This window comes from Stegostoma tigrinum, chromosome 9 (genome assembly GCF_030684315.1).
Source record: "Stegostoma tigrinum isolate sSteTig4 chromosome 9, sSteTig4.hap1, whole genome shotgun sequence".
Taxonomy (NCBI): Eukaryota; Metazoa; Chordata; class Chondrichthyes; order Orectolobiformes; family Stegostomatidae; genus Stegostoma; species Stegostoma tigrinum.
Window position 1 is genome coordinate 80,870,589 of NC_081362.1, and position 13,189 is coordinate 80,883,777.

The 13,189-nt window shown below is 40.1% G+C and overlaps 1 protein-coding gene across 1 annotated transcript in view; it reads left to right on the forward strand.

The window, feature by feature from the left end:
* The window catches only part of ttc27 (tetratricopeptide repeat domain 27), a 184,857-nt gene that overhangs the window by 106,684 nt on the left and 64,984 nt on the right, over window positions 1-13,189 (forward strand). The gene's annotated exons all lie outside the window — the stretch shown is intronic.

Sequence of the window (13,189 nt, forward strand, 5' to 3'; positions counted from 1 at the left end):
AATTGTTGAGTCTGATGCTAAACACTTTGGATAATTGAGCTACGCTCTAGTCCAGAAGTTACAGATGATCGCTCATTGCCTTGTGTCAGACAGAGGGCCTCCTACACCACATGCAAGCAGCTGAAGTGGAAATTGTTACATGTGAAAAATAAGAAAACAGGTCTATTATGCCTGGATTAGAAAGACAGTGTGTGAGGCTCTTCAGTGGATCGAGGACACCAAGGAGGGAGAACATATATTATTTGGGAGTGAAGATGTGATTGAGGCTTGGAGCTGGGATGATGGGGTATTGCGTATTATTAGTATGGAACACAATTTAACTATGAACCATTTTCAAGTCAGAACAGATTAAGATTTTACTTCACTTGCTTGGTAGAAATGGAAAATGGGATAGCTCCTGTCTGGAGTCAAACTGCAGGCAGGTGGTTTTGGGGTGAGGGTTATGTAGATAGTGCACATAGACTAAAAGTTTTGAAATGTTATTATGTCCCTGGTAAATTTCAGTTGCCACTTTGTACTAGCCTATGCTGTCTTGAAGTCTATCACTATCGTCTTTGCAGTTTATAAAAGTTACAGCTTTTTGTATCCTGTACGCATTTTGAATTTGTTTCCATGTCTTGGCCATTTCCATTAAAGGAATGATGCTAGTAATGACCAAAGAGAACCCTGTGTGTAAATCACTCCACTCCAAAAAAACAGCCATTCATCGCTGCTCTCTGTTTCCTGTCACACCCCCAACTTCTCATCTCTCCTGCCATTGTCCATTTTATTTCATGGCCTTCAACATTGCTGGCAAACATATTATATGGCACTTTAACACCACATCAATGGCATTATCCTCAACAATCATCCTTGTTAAGTCTGAAGTTAGTTTGTTACACCCAATTTACGTTCAGCTGTTCCATGCAAACTTACCTTAGTTAATCCACATTTATTCGAGTGACTTAATTTAATCCCAGATTATAGTTGCTAAAAGCTTTCCTGCTACTGGAGTTGAATTGAGTGGCTGCTAGTTTCTGGGCACATCTGTTTTTGCCATTCTCCTGTACCACAACCTATGTATCCAAGGAGGATTGGAGGATTATGATTAGTGCTGAAGCACTTTCCTCCCTTACTTCCCTCTACATCTTCAGAGATGTCTCGCTAAGCCTGGTGATATATAAATACTTGCTTACTGTCTATTTTCAGGCATTTCAGTGCCTCAGCCTCCTTTCACTATGACTTCAGTATCATCTTCACATGGAGAGAAAGTTGTAAAGTGCTCATTTAATGCATCAGACATGACCCAAGTGTCCATGCACAGGTCTGCTTTTTGCTCCCTTGTTGCCCCTATCCTCCCTGTTAGGATGCTTTCATTACCCATACGCCAAGAGAGGACTTCTGGATTTCCTTTTATGTTAGTCATCAGTCTCCTGTCATACTCCTTCCTCTCCTATATCCTTTTTTACTTCCCTTCTGAGCTTTTTATACTCGACCAGGTTCTCATGTATATTATACATCTGGCATCTGTCCTTCTTTCATCTTGCTCTCTATTTCGTTCATCATCCGGGAAACATTGGCTTTATTTCCTCTCCCTTTCCCCTTTGTGTGATTATATCTTGGCTGTAGCCAAGCCATATCCTTACAGAAACATTATTGTGTTACATTTTGTCTTGAGGTTTTTAATTATAATTCAAATGGTCTGTTCTTACCCCACTGCAATTAACCTTATTTTAATTAAGTATTTCTACTCTAAATTATACTTTGTCTTTTCTAAGGCCAAACTGAGCATTCTGATCCTGGGTTCATATTATTCATTATTCCATAGAACCTGCCCCAGTCTTATCATCTTCCTTAATAGCTGAAATACACTGATCAAGAAAATTCTCTTGAACACACTTCAAAAAACTCTTCTCTCTGTTTTGCTTTTTTATCTTTCTTCCATCGTTCAGTGACCTATCCTCATTTCTTACCATTAAACCACTTCATGCAACTAACCAAAAAATTTCTGTTCTTAACTCTCTTTGAGGAAGTCCAATTGTGTAATGTTTTGATTATGCTGCCACCCCTCTTCCTTTCTTTCCTTCCCAATCTTGCTTGAGCTTTATGTATCTAGAAATATGTAATAGCCAGTACAGAGCTATTGGGCCAAATAGCTGCCTCCTGCACTGTGACAATCCTGTAACAAATTTAGTGATAGTAACGAGTGATGTCATATGTTGAGCCAGGTTTCCATTGTTGACCACAGAATCTCATCCCTGTATTATTATCTACACACAGTTCATCAATCTGTTTTACTCTGTAATGTGCAATATTATACCTTCACTGTGTTTCACCCAGTTTAGAACTTATTGCATTCTCTGTTACTGTATTCTTATCTATTTCATACTCGAGCACTATTTGTCTCTCTTAGTACTTTGGGACAGTATTTTGTTTTCCTTTCTAGTACTACATCTTGATTCCCTTCCCCAAAATACATTGCAGGCAGCAAATTGCACCTCCAGGACATTGGCTGTCTTGAATACTGCACAGGCCCTGTTGCTCCGGAACTGGTCCTAATGTGCCAGGAACCTAATACTCTCCTTCCTGGACCAATCCCTTCAATTTGCATTCCTTCAAGCCTGTCTGGTAAGTTTGCTCATGAATTGTGAAAAACAGGACTGGGATTTACTTTGCAAGCTCAGTTATCCTACTCAAAGTTAAATGGGAATGCTGAGCAGCTATTAAGAGGCCTGCCTGTCAGTTGGTTCAGGTGAACAATTGGATGTTGTTTTTCCCCTCATTGCTTGTTTCCTAGATGAGAAGCAGGTCATCAACAGTTAAAAAAATTCCAACATCGCTCCCGTCTTCCCCCACCACCACCACCGCCGCCCCCCCCCCCCCCCCCCCCCCCCCTCCCAATCTAAAGTGTTTTTCCGAAGACAGAAAGTTTGTCAATTTAATTTAATGTAACATAGATTTTATTCTGGAACTAGGTGTAATATGCTGCATATTGTGCAAAGTTTGTTTCAGTTAGACTTGCTCAAAAGGATTAAAAAGACATTGTCCTTTAAACCCTACCTCTTTGACTAAGTTCTTAGTTGCTTGCCCCAATATTTCTTCATTCAACTGTGTGTTAGATTTTCTGAAGAAGGGTCCCAACGCAAGACGTCAGCTTTCCTGCTCCTCTGATGCAGCCTCACCTGCTGTGTTCCTCCGGTTCCATGCTGTGTTATCTCAGACTCCAGCATCAACAGTTTTTACTATCTCCAAAATAGTGAAGTTCTACAGATATGAAAATCTTTGCCCTTTTTTTGAATCTGATTTCAGTCCATCAGTAACCGTGGACCATGGACTTATAAGTGTGGAGCTGGAGGAATACAGCAGGCCAGGCAGCATTAGAGCAGCAGGAAAGTTGACGTTTCGGGTCAGGACATTCCTGCAGCACAGATAGACTGTGTTATCTCTGACTCCAGTATCTATAGTTCTTGCTATCTCTTAGTGAATTATAACCCCGTAGACTTTTAAAGCCTTGCCTTTACATGACTTAACCACTACTTCTTTTATGTCAGCTTCTCCTACTCCTTTAACCTTAAATCTGTACCTCAATAGATTAATCAGTTTATTTAGCAGAATAAGGATTAATAAGTGACTTCAGTTGGTCCCTGATAATTGCACAGTTCAGTTTAATGAGACTCTTAAATTTAATATATGTATGTCAGTAACCTATTGGGTTAAAAATATATGTTATAACACTAGTTGAGAGTGGTCATTTGACTATAAGAAGCCCTCTACAGATTGGTAATCACTACTGTTGTTTGATTCAACACTTAATTTCTACTTCATCACCACAACCCTCAGATCTGTATAGTCCATGTTCAAGCCCTGCCTTCTCCAGAGTTGTCATAGCATATTTTAACAGGCTGAATAGAAGTATCCCCGGTTCCAGACTTGTGTTTCCTGATTTTAATTGTTCTGCCATCTGCAGCTGTATCCTTGGCTGCAAAGGCCCAAAGCTCTGGAGCTTACTCACCCAAATTCCTCTGCCTCTGTACTCCTTCTCTTTTACATTGTCCTTTAAACTCTCCCTCTTTGGCTAAGTTCTTGGACACTTGCTCCAATATTTCTTCATGCAACTAGGTGTCACATTTTGTTTGATAATACTTCTGTGAAACATGTGAAATTTAACGGTGCTATATAAAGGCAAGTTGTACTTCAGAATTCTTCTCCTAGTGGAAATGTCAGGGAGAGGGAAGAATATAGCAGTGAAGTTGTTGCTTTTCATGTGTTCATTGACAAGATTTATATCCTGTCCACAGTAGGATACATAGAGCCTTTGTAGAAAAACATTTCAGAAGTGGAATTGAAATAAATCTCACCAACTTCAAGATATTTCATCACTTTCCAAAGATACTAACAGCCAATATAAATTAATTGTAAAAGGGGTTGCAGAGCAGAATTGCTTAAAAAAAAGTATTCTGTTCTCTTGTGATAAAAAGACCGGACAGATTCATTTTATTTTACCTTAAATGAGCTGACATTCTTCTTTATTTTGGGGTTCTTTTTTTAGAAAAGAATGTGCTGGGCTCAGAACCCATTTCCCAGGATGCTAATTTGTAATTCAATTAACATAACATTCGGAGTGACAATCTAGCAAGTTTCTGAATGATTTTTTTTCTTTCATTGCATTCTCTGTTCCATGGAGTATTTCATTAAACCCAGCCCAACTTGTATAGGTATCTTCAAGAGCATACTTGTGGCTCCAATAAGTTGAAAGATTTTATTGTATATAACCAGATTGAAAAATGCCACCTTCTGGATTTATTTAAGAGCTCAGCATTGTAGAACTTTCATTCCATATTTGCACAACTACTGGCATCACCTCCAGAACATTATGCTAAATTCATGTCCTGCCAGAAATGCCTATTGACTGTTTGATGAGTGTGTTTTGAACCCAGGAATTAGGCATTAGTGTCCAAGTTGAAAATGTGTTAACTTTAATATTCAACATGGTGTTTGTTCCCTAGTGACACCTCATTGCTAGGAGTTGTCCAGGACAAATCTATGCTGCAATTATATGGGTTGCTTTTGGCATTTGCATTACACTAATTGTTGATGAGATGATGCAATTGAAACCCAAATGGGAATGCAGAGTTGTAGCTCCTTATTTGTCAATGATAACTAAATGAGAATTCACTTGGATGATTTAAGGGATTATTGACGAATTACAAATTAGGCTGAGAGAAATAAAATAGAAAAGACAAAATGCAGGTCTGCCAATGTTGGAATGGAAGTTAACCGGACTTAATGTTTCAAGTTCAGTGCGTCATTTTGAACTCCATGTTAAATGTATTTCGCTTTCCACAGGTGCTGTCGAGTTTCTCCAGCACTTCCGGTTTTTATTTCGAGTTTTCAATATCTACAGTACTTTAATTGGATAACTGCATGCAGTTTGGGCCCCTTTCTTGACAAAGGATGTAATTGTATTGGCGGCAGCTCAAGAGAAGGTTCACTCGATGAATTCCGGAGTTGAAAGGCTTGTTTTGTGAGAATAGATTGACCAGTTTAGGCCTATACATGCTAGAGTTTGAAGGGATGAGAGGAAACGTCATTGAGATATCTAAAGATACAAAAAGGGATTAATAAGGTAGACATAGAGTAGATGTTTCCACTTGTAGGACAGTCTAGAACTAGAGGTCATAGTTTTAGTCTAAGGTTAGATTGAGGAATTACTTCTCTCAAAGGGTTGTCAATCTGTGGAGTTGACTACCTTGGAGAGTGGTGGATACTGGAATACTGAATAAATTTGAGGAGGAAATAGATTTTTAATTAGTAATGGGTTGAAGGATTATGGGGAAAGTGGAGTTGAAGCTGAACTGAGATCAGCCATGTTCATATTAAATGGCGGAGAAGGCTGAAGGTGCCAAATTTCCTTGCCCTGTTACTAGCTTATGTTTATCTGCATGGAAGCAAATGGTTCGGACATGTAACCCTTCAGAAATTGAAAAGAAAGTTGAAAATGAGCAGAATTTAAAAGGAATAGAACAAAAATAAGGGAAAAGAAACGCATGGATAGTAGGATGACCTATAAAGAGCTTAAAGGTCAATGGAAATAGTGATCTGGAAGGCTGCACAAAACTATTTTTATTCGCTGGTGGAGTGTGGGCATCACTGGCTGACCAGCATTTATTGGCCGTTCCTTGTTGCCCTTGAGAGGGTGGTGATGAGCTGCCTTTTTTGAACTGCTGCAGCCCACAAGCCTCAGTTTGTCCCATAATACTCTTAGAGAGGGATTTCCAGGCATTTGACCCAGTAACTATGAAGGAACAGTGAACTATTTCCACTCTGGATGGTGAGTGGCTTGGAGGAGAATTTCGAGGTGATGTTCCCATGCATCTGCTGCCCTTGTTCTTCTTGATGGAAGTTTTTTGGCTTTGGATGGTGCTGCCTTAGGATCTTTCGTGAATTTCTGCGGTGCATCTTGTAGATAGTACACACTACTGCTACTGAGCATCGGCGATAGAAGGAATGGATGCTTGCGGATGTGGTGCCAATCAGGGGGCTGCTTTGTCCTGGGTGATGTCAAGCTTCTTGAGTGTTGTCAGATTGGCACCCATCCAACCAAGCGGGCAGTATTCTATCACATTCCTGATTTCTGCCTTGTAGAAGGTTGACAGACCTTGGGGAGCCAGGAAGTATGTTGCTCCCACAGTATTCCTATCCTCCGACCTGCTCTTGTAGCCACTGTAGTTGGTAAGTCCAGTTAAGTTTCTGGTCAATCGTAACCCCCAACATGTAGATAATGGGGATTTCTGTGATGGTAACACCATTGAATGTCAAGTGGTGGTGATTAGATTTCATCTTATTGGAGATGATCATTGCCTGGCATTTGTGTGGCGTGAATTTTACTTACTACATGTATCATCAGGAAACATCCCCACTTACGACTTTATGAGGGAGGAAAGGTCATTGATGAAGCGGCTGAAGATGGCTGGGCCTAGAACACTACCCTGAGGAGTTCCTGCAGAGATATCCTGGAACTGAGATGTCTGACCTTGACCAACCACAACCATCTTCCTATCTTGCATCAAGTCAAGACCTAATTCTGAGAATCCGATAGCGCAACGACTGCTGTTTTCTCCGACCCATAAGAGGTCAACTCTAAACTTAATAACAGTCATTGGCGAATTTAGCCTCAGTTCCATTGGGTTAAAGCTAACAGGTATCTCTAAATTGTGCTATCATTTTAAACCATTATATTTAGATTCCTTTTCTCAACTGATGAATTTAACATTATCCCAGCACTTAAATAGTTTTTCCAATTGACCATTCCCACCCTCCCGTTTTGCTTTCAACTACTTTAAAAAAAAATCTCACTTCTGCTTTTCCTAATCCTTAGTCTTTGTTGGCACCTTTAATTTTTGAAATGTATTTATTTTTTCATGAGATTTGGGCCACTTTGGCAAGGCCATTTTTTTACCCATTCTAATTGCCCTTGAGTGGCTGCGATAAAGTCAACCATATTGCTTTGGATCTGGAGTCAGGTGTAGACCAGACTAGATAAAGATTGCAGATTTGCTTCACTAAAGGACAAATTGCACCAAGTGGCATTTTAACACCATTGTTGAAGGTCAGGATTACTGAGAGTAGCTTTCAATTCCAGATTTATTAATTTAATTTGAATTCCACCAGCTGCCATGCCATGACGTCCCTAGGACATTACCCTAGGCTACAGTTACTAATCCTGCAACATTACAAAGTTATAACTTTAACTTTGCTGAGGTTTTCTGTCATTTCAGCTGTGTATTTGCTTTATGTGTGATGCCTTTCTCTCGTTCAGCATATCTCTTTTCTTTGTCGTGAACCTTCACAACTGTTCCCTGTGCAGGATGTGGAATATATTTTCTGACAATGCAGGGCAATCTGTTTAAAAAAAAAAATTGAAGGCCAGCAAGTGAAGTAAGAGCCTACCTTACTGCAGCACTTCCCTTTGTGTCTGCTCGATTTTAAACTGATCTTAAGGTTAAGTTGATGTGCAATTAGTTTTTAATTCTTTGTCTGTTGGAAAGCTTAACTGTGGCTCATTTGTGTGACTGTTCTTGGCCCTCCTGAGTGAGAGAAAGAGTAAAGTGACCGAGACACTGTCATGTGACCTAGTCTGCCATGAAGGTAAATAGCGTCTGTTTGATATCACCTCACTGTCAGTCATAATTAACCAAACCTTTTGTAATGCTTACACATTAATCACAGAGTCTGCTGGTTTTGAACAAAAAGCTTGGCTTTTAGTTTCATTAAAAATGATTGCACAGGATAGTCTACAGTCAGCAAAGAATTATTTGCTTAGCTCTGTCAACCTGACTACTGTCTGAAAGCCTTGTCGGTGATTTGTAAAAAGACCTTTTTTTTGTACAGTCAAAGTAATTCTATCCCTTGTCTTACACCAGTCCAATGCCAGCTATGGCAATGTGCTTTGTATTTTTAGGAGACACATTTGCAACTGAATAGTTGGATGGATTAAGAACCTTTAACTTTAATCACCACTATTCCAAAACTAAACTGACTATTATAGATATGCTGTGATGTTTCTACCTACTTTGCAGCAGATTTGCAAGCCACTCTTAATGTCTTCAATTCTGCATACAATAAACAAGTCCTTCAATGTTGTTAGAACACACCTCGAATGTCACCCTATACCTGGCCAGCACTCTATCTTCCATGTATGTTTGAAGGTTAGACCCTGGAATATATTGAGCGCTAACCACATCGTGGCAGCCACCTGCTCAAAAGGTCACAAATGATAAGGAGATCCAACACATAAACAATATCAGAAGACCATTGCAAGTCAACTATGGTCCTACTGTACAAAACAATTGTCATCTCTGTACGTACTCACTACAGTGAGATCTGGACCGTGTATCAGTGAAACCTAACAGCACTCGAGAAATTGGACCTGCAATGCTTCCACCCCGACCTCCAGTTCAGTGGAAGGGCCATCAAAAAAACGCTGTTGTCCTTCTTAGGGATATTCCGCAAAACTCCTGCAAAATCAACTTTGAGTCCAGATGGCCGAAAACAGTCTCCCCTCCCAAGTCCTGTTCTCTAAACTTTTAAAAGGCCAATGTTCCAGGAGAGATCTGGAAAGACAGCTTCAAAATCACTTTGATGCTCTCATTGAAGCTTGGCAAGATTGATATTAATGCGTGAAGGAGCTTATAAAACGTGAGTAAATCGTGAACTTTGGACTTAGAACTGTGATGTGGGATATTCTTCCCCACATGCTCGAAGATTGAGAAGTTAAAAATAATCTTCTTCACGCACATGAAGGGTCACAGCAGAAACTTGCAGCCCTGACAAAATGCTATCCTCAATTCGAGGGACAAGTGGAAATCTCTTTTAGTCCCTGATGCTTTGGTGAAGTTGATTTTAGCGTGGCTTTATTCGTTTGTGGCCAAATCCACATTGGTCAACTATTATTCCATTCCTTCAACCCACTGCATCCAGTTGGTTGAAATAAACGTGGCAAACTTGTGGCCTGGATGCTGTGGAGCTGTAAACAAAAATGTGCAAATGTAATGTTTGGAAAAAAAACTTAAGTTGTCTGATGAAGGGCCTAGGCCCGAAACGTCAGCTTTAGTGCGCCTGAGATGCTACTTGGCCTGCTGTGTTCATCCAGCTCCACACTTTGTTATCGTGTTAAGTTCTTCTGTTTTGGTTGTCTGACTGGCTCTGTTACAAAGTCCCATCCTTTGGCTTGCTGCTGTTTTCATGGTAGTCGATGCAATATCTTGACTTGTTCCAGGTGTTACATAAATAACTGGCAGATCTGAAATGATCAGAGATAATGGGAACTGCAGATGCTGGAGAATCCAAGATAACAAAGTGTGAAGCTGGATGAACACAGCAGGCCAAGCAGCATCCTAGGAGCACAAAAGCTGACGTTTCGGGCCTAGACCCTTCATCAGAGCTTCTGATGAACAGTCCAGGCCCGACACGTCAGCTTTTATGCTCCTAAGATGCTGGTTGGCCTGCTGTGTTCGTCCAGCTTTGCACTCTGTCATCTAAAATGATGTTCATGTTATGGTTGAAATCAGTTCAGAGGAAAATGGCTGCTTTAATTGAGGAAATGCTATTTACAAGGCAATTCAACTTGCTGTTTTTCTGTAAAAGATCATAGTTTGCACTTCTGTAGCAACTTTACTGTAGTGAAACACAAACTAGAAGCAGACATAGGCCATTCAGCTCTTTGAGACTGATCCTTATGCCTGATCCTATGTCTCAGTGCCATATTCTGGCTTTCTCCCCATGCATTTGATGCCTTTAAAATCTTAAAAATGTATCTGCTTGAATATATTCCAGAAATGTCCCAAGGTGTTTCTTGGAAGTGTTAATGAGCAAGACTTAACACATTAAGGAAGGGAATTCTAAAACCTAGGCCCAAGACAGGGCATGGCTTCCAACTGTGGGGCAATTAAAATTGAGGCAGCACCAGAAATGGAGGAATGTAGATATCTCATTGGGCTGGAGATTATAATAGAAATAGGGAGGAGTGAGGCAATGGAATGATGTGAAAATAAAGATGAATATTTTAATTGAGATATTGCTGGCAGAGGAGACTGTATAGATCAGTGAGTACAGAAATGGTGCATGATGGGATTTGGTGAAAGTTATGATATGAGTTGTAGGACTTTGGGTAAATTTACTTTATAAAGTGTAGAAGATCTGAGGCTGGCCTGAAGAGCATTCAAATCATAAAGTATGGGAAAACAAAGGCGTGAATGAGGGTTTCAGAAGGATGTAAGCAGAGACAGGGAGGATTGCAATGGAGATGGAAACTAATAGCAACATATCTTACTGAAATGAAATGGAACTGTCAACTTTATAGCATCTATTAAAAACCCTCCTCTTTTGGTCAGCTGTACTACAATTTGATAGAAGTTGTTGACACTTGTGTTGTGCTTTCATTTTGCACCGAGCAACACAGAACTTGGAGTCTAACTTGAATTTTCTGGCTCCGTAATATTTGAAGCAAATCAGTGCAGATTGTCCTTATCTCAGTTTTCCTGGATAATCTCGGACCACAAAATCTAACCTCAACTGTGAACGTTGTGCAAACTTGACACTCCATAACGTAGTTGGTATCAAGAAGTCCAATGATTGTGATTTCCGTCAGCCATTCTGCAAATGTAAATGCATTGGGCTATTTTATGGCAACGCGGGATTTTTTATGGAAGTTCACATGTATTGCAAAGAGCACAAGTAACACCTTGCAACAAATCAGACATGGTTGCAGACTGCATTTCTTTACAATGCAGCAACTTTGGCTTCAAAGCGGTTGACTGAAGATTTAGTCTCTGAGGAAACTTTCCCAGTAATTCAGTAGCCGTACAATCCATGCTGATTTTACTGTTGGGCAGGTCAGATTCCAGACTTAAAGCTGCCTTGATAGATCACTTTTTTCCTTATTTAATGAGATGGTATTTCACTGAAAGGCAAGCACACAATTTTTAATAATAAAACTCAAGTTTATTGTGCAGGTGAAATGAAGAAAAAGTGGAATAAACAAATATCACATAACCCAATTTAAAAGATTTTCAGACACGTGGTAAAAATACACTCCCATTTATCCGAGAACCATCCCTTTACAATACTGAAATACTAGAGAGATTTCCCCCCCTCTATCGAAGCCATGGACGTGACTTAACCATGTTTTCCAGTTCCTGGTCTTGAGACTTTAATAGCCTCTTCCCTAATTATTTGCTCTGTTCTAATCCAATGCTTTCAGTCTGCAATTTCAAACTAAAACTCTTACACTGAGGGAACTCTTCTTTAGGAACAACTGTTCCTATATCCAACTTCAACCAAAATTTCTATAAAGTGAAGCAAGAAGCTTTCCAAGTTAAGGGTTTCCCTAAGCCAAAAGAAAACAGATTCTTCTAAACTGAAAGCAAGATTCTCAATGTTGACTCTCTCCAATCATAAAAACTGTCACAATGCAAACAAATTCCCAGTATCACTCCACCAACACACACCCTCAGTTTGGAACGTCATGCCTTTAGTTCAAAATTCAAACCTTGAAATAAATGATTTTACTATAAAATAAATCACGTCTTAAATCGTAGCGAGCGATGCATAATGTATTGTGCTAATGTATGATGTTTAGTAAGTCTAGGTTCAGTATTTGGTCTTTGTTCTGTTAATTGTTCTCCACTGGGACAACAGTGCAACTGAGGCCACATGGTCCATGAGTGTTCGACAGATTTTGCCTTGTCAGAACCTCTGTGCAGATCCAACTTTGGGGCTCTTTGATTCATTGCCTAAATTCGAGGAGCTGCATAGACATATTAATGCTAGAGCCTGCTCTTTTGAAGCTATTGGTTGGTTTATTCATCGGCACTGCTGCCTCACAGTGCCAGGGACCCAGGTTAAATTCCAGCCTTGGGCAACTGTGTGATGTTTGCACATTCTCTCTCTGTCTGCAAGGGTTTCTTGCAGGTGCTGCAGTTTCCTCCCACAGCCCAAAGATGTGCAGGTTAGGTGGATTGGCCATGGAAAATGCAGGGTTACAGGGATAGGATAGAGGGGCAAGTCAGTGTGGGCTTGTTGGGCTGAATGGCCTGTTTCCACACTGTAGGGATTCTATGATTAGCTGGCAAGCCATGCTAAGATGTGGAGGTGCCAGTGTTGGACTGGGATCAGAAGTCACTTGACACCAGGTGTAGTCCAACAAGCTGAATAATAGGTCTCTGCAGGTGATCAAGAGTATGAGACGGTGAGAGTAAAATGTCAGCATCTGAATAAGGAGCGAAGGGATGACCTATAATCCGATTGCATGAGGCAGAGAGATTATTAGAAAAATTAAAAATAAGGTGGTGCTGGAGACAAGCTAAATGATTAGAATAATATAATCGGTATAGAAGTCACATGCTGAAGGTCTAACCAAAGTAATAAGTAATCCGAAAGTGTACAAACTAGTTAAAGTAAAGAGATCATGACAACTTACCAAGGTGATAGAGTCAAAACAGGACAGAAAGAAAGATTTGACAGATACAGAACAGTGTGGTGGGTTGCATGTAACGTGACAATGCTAAGACAGGGTGCAGTGTGTGATCCGATTGAGTACTCCATCATTAAACTGTACAGTTCTGTATTTGTGTTGACATCAAGTCTAAGTTAAATTCATTGAAATTACTACTTGAATAAAGGTTTAAAATCCGTAGTAAAGCTCAAAGTT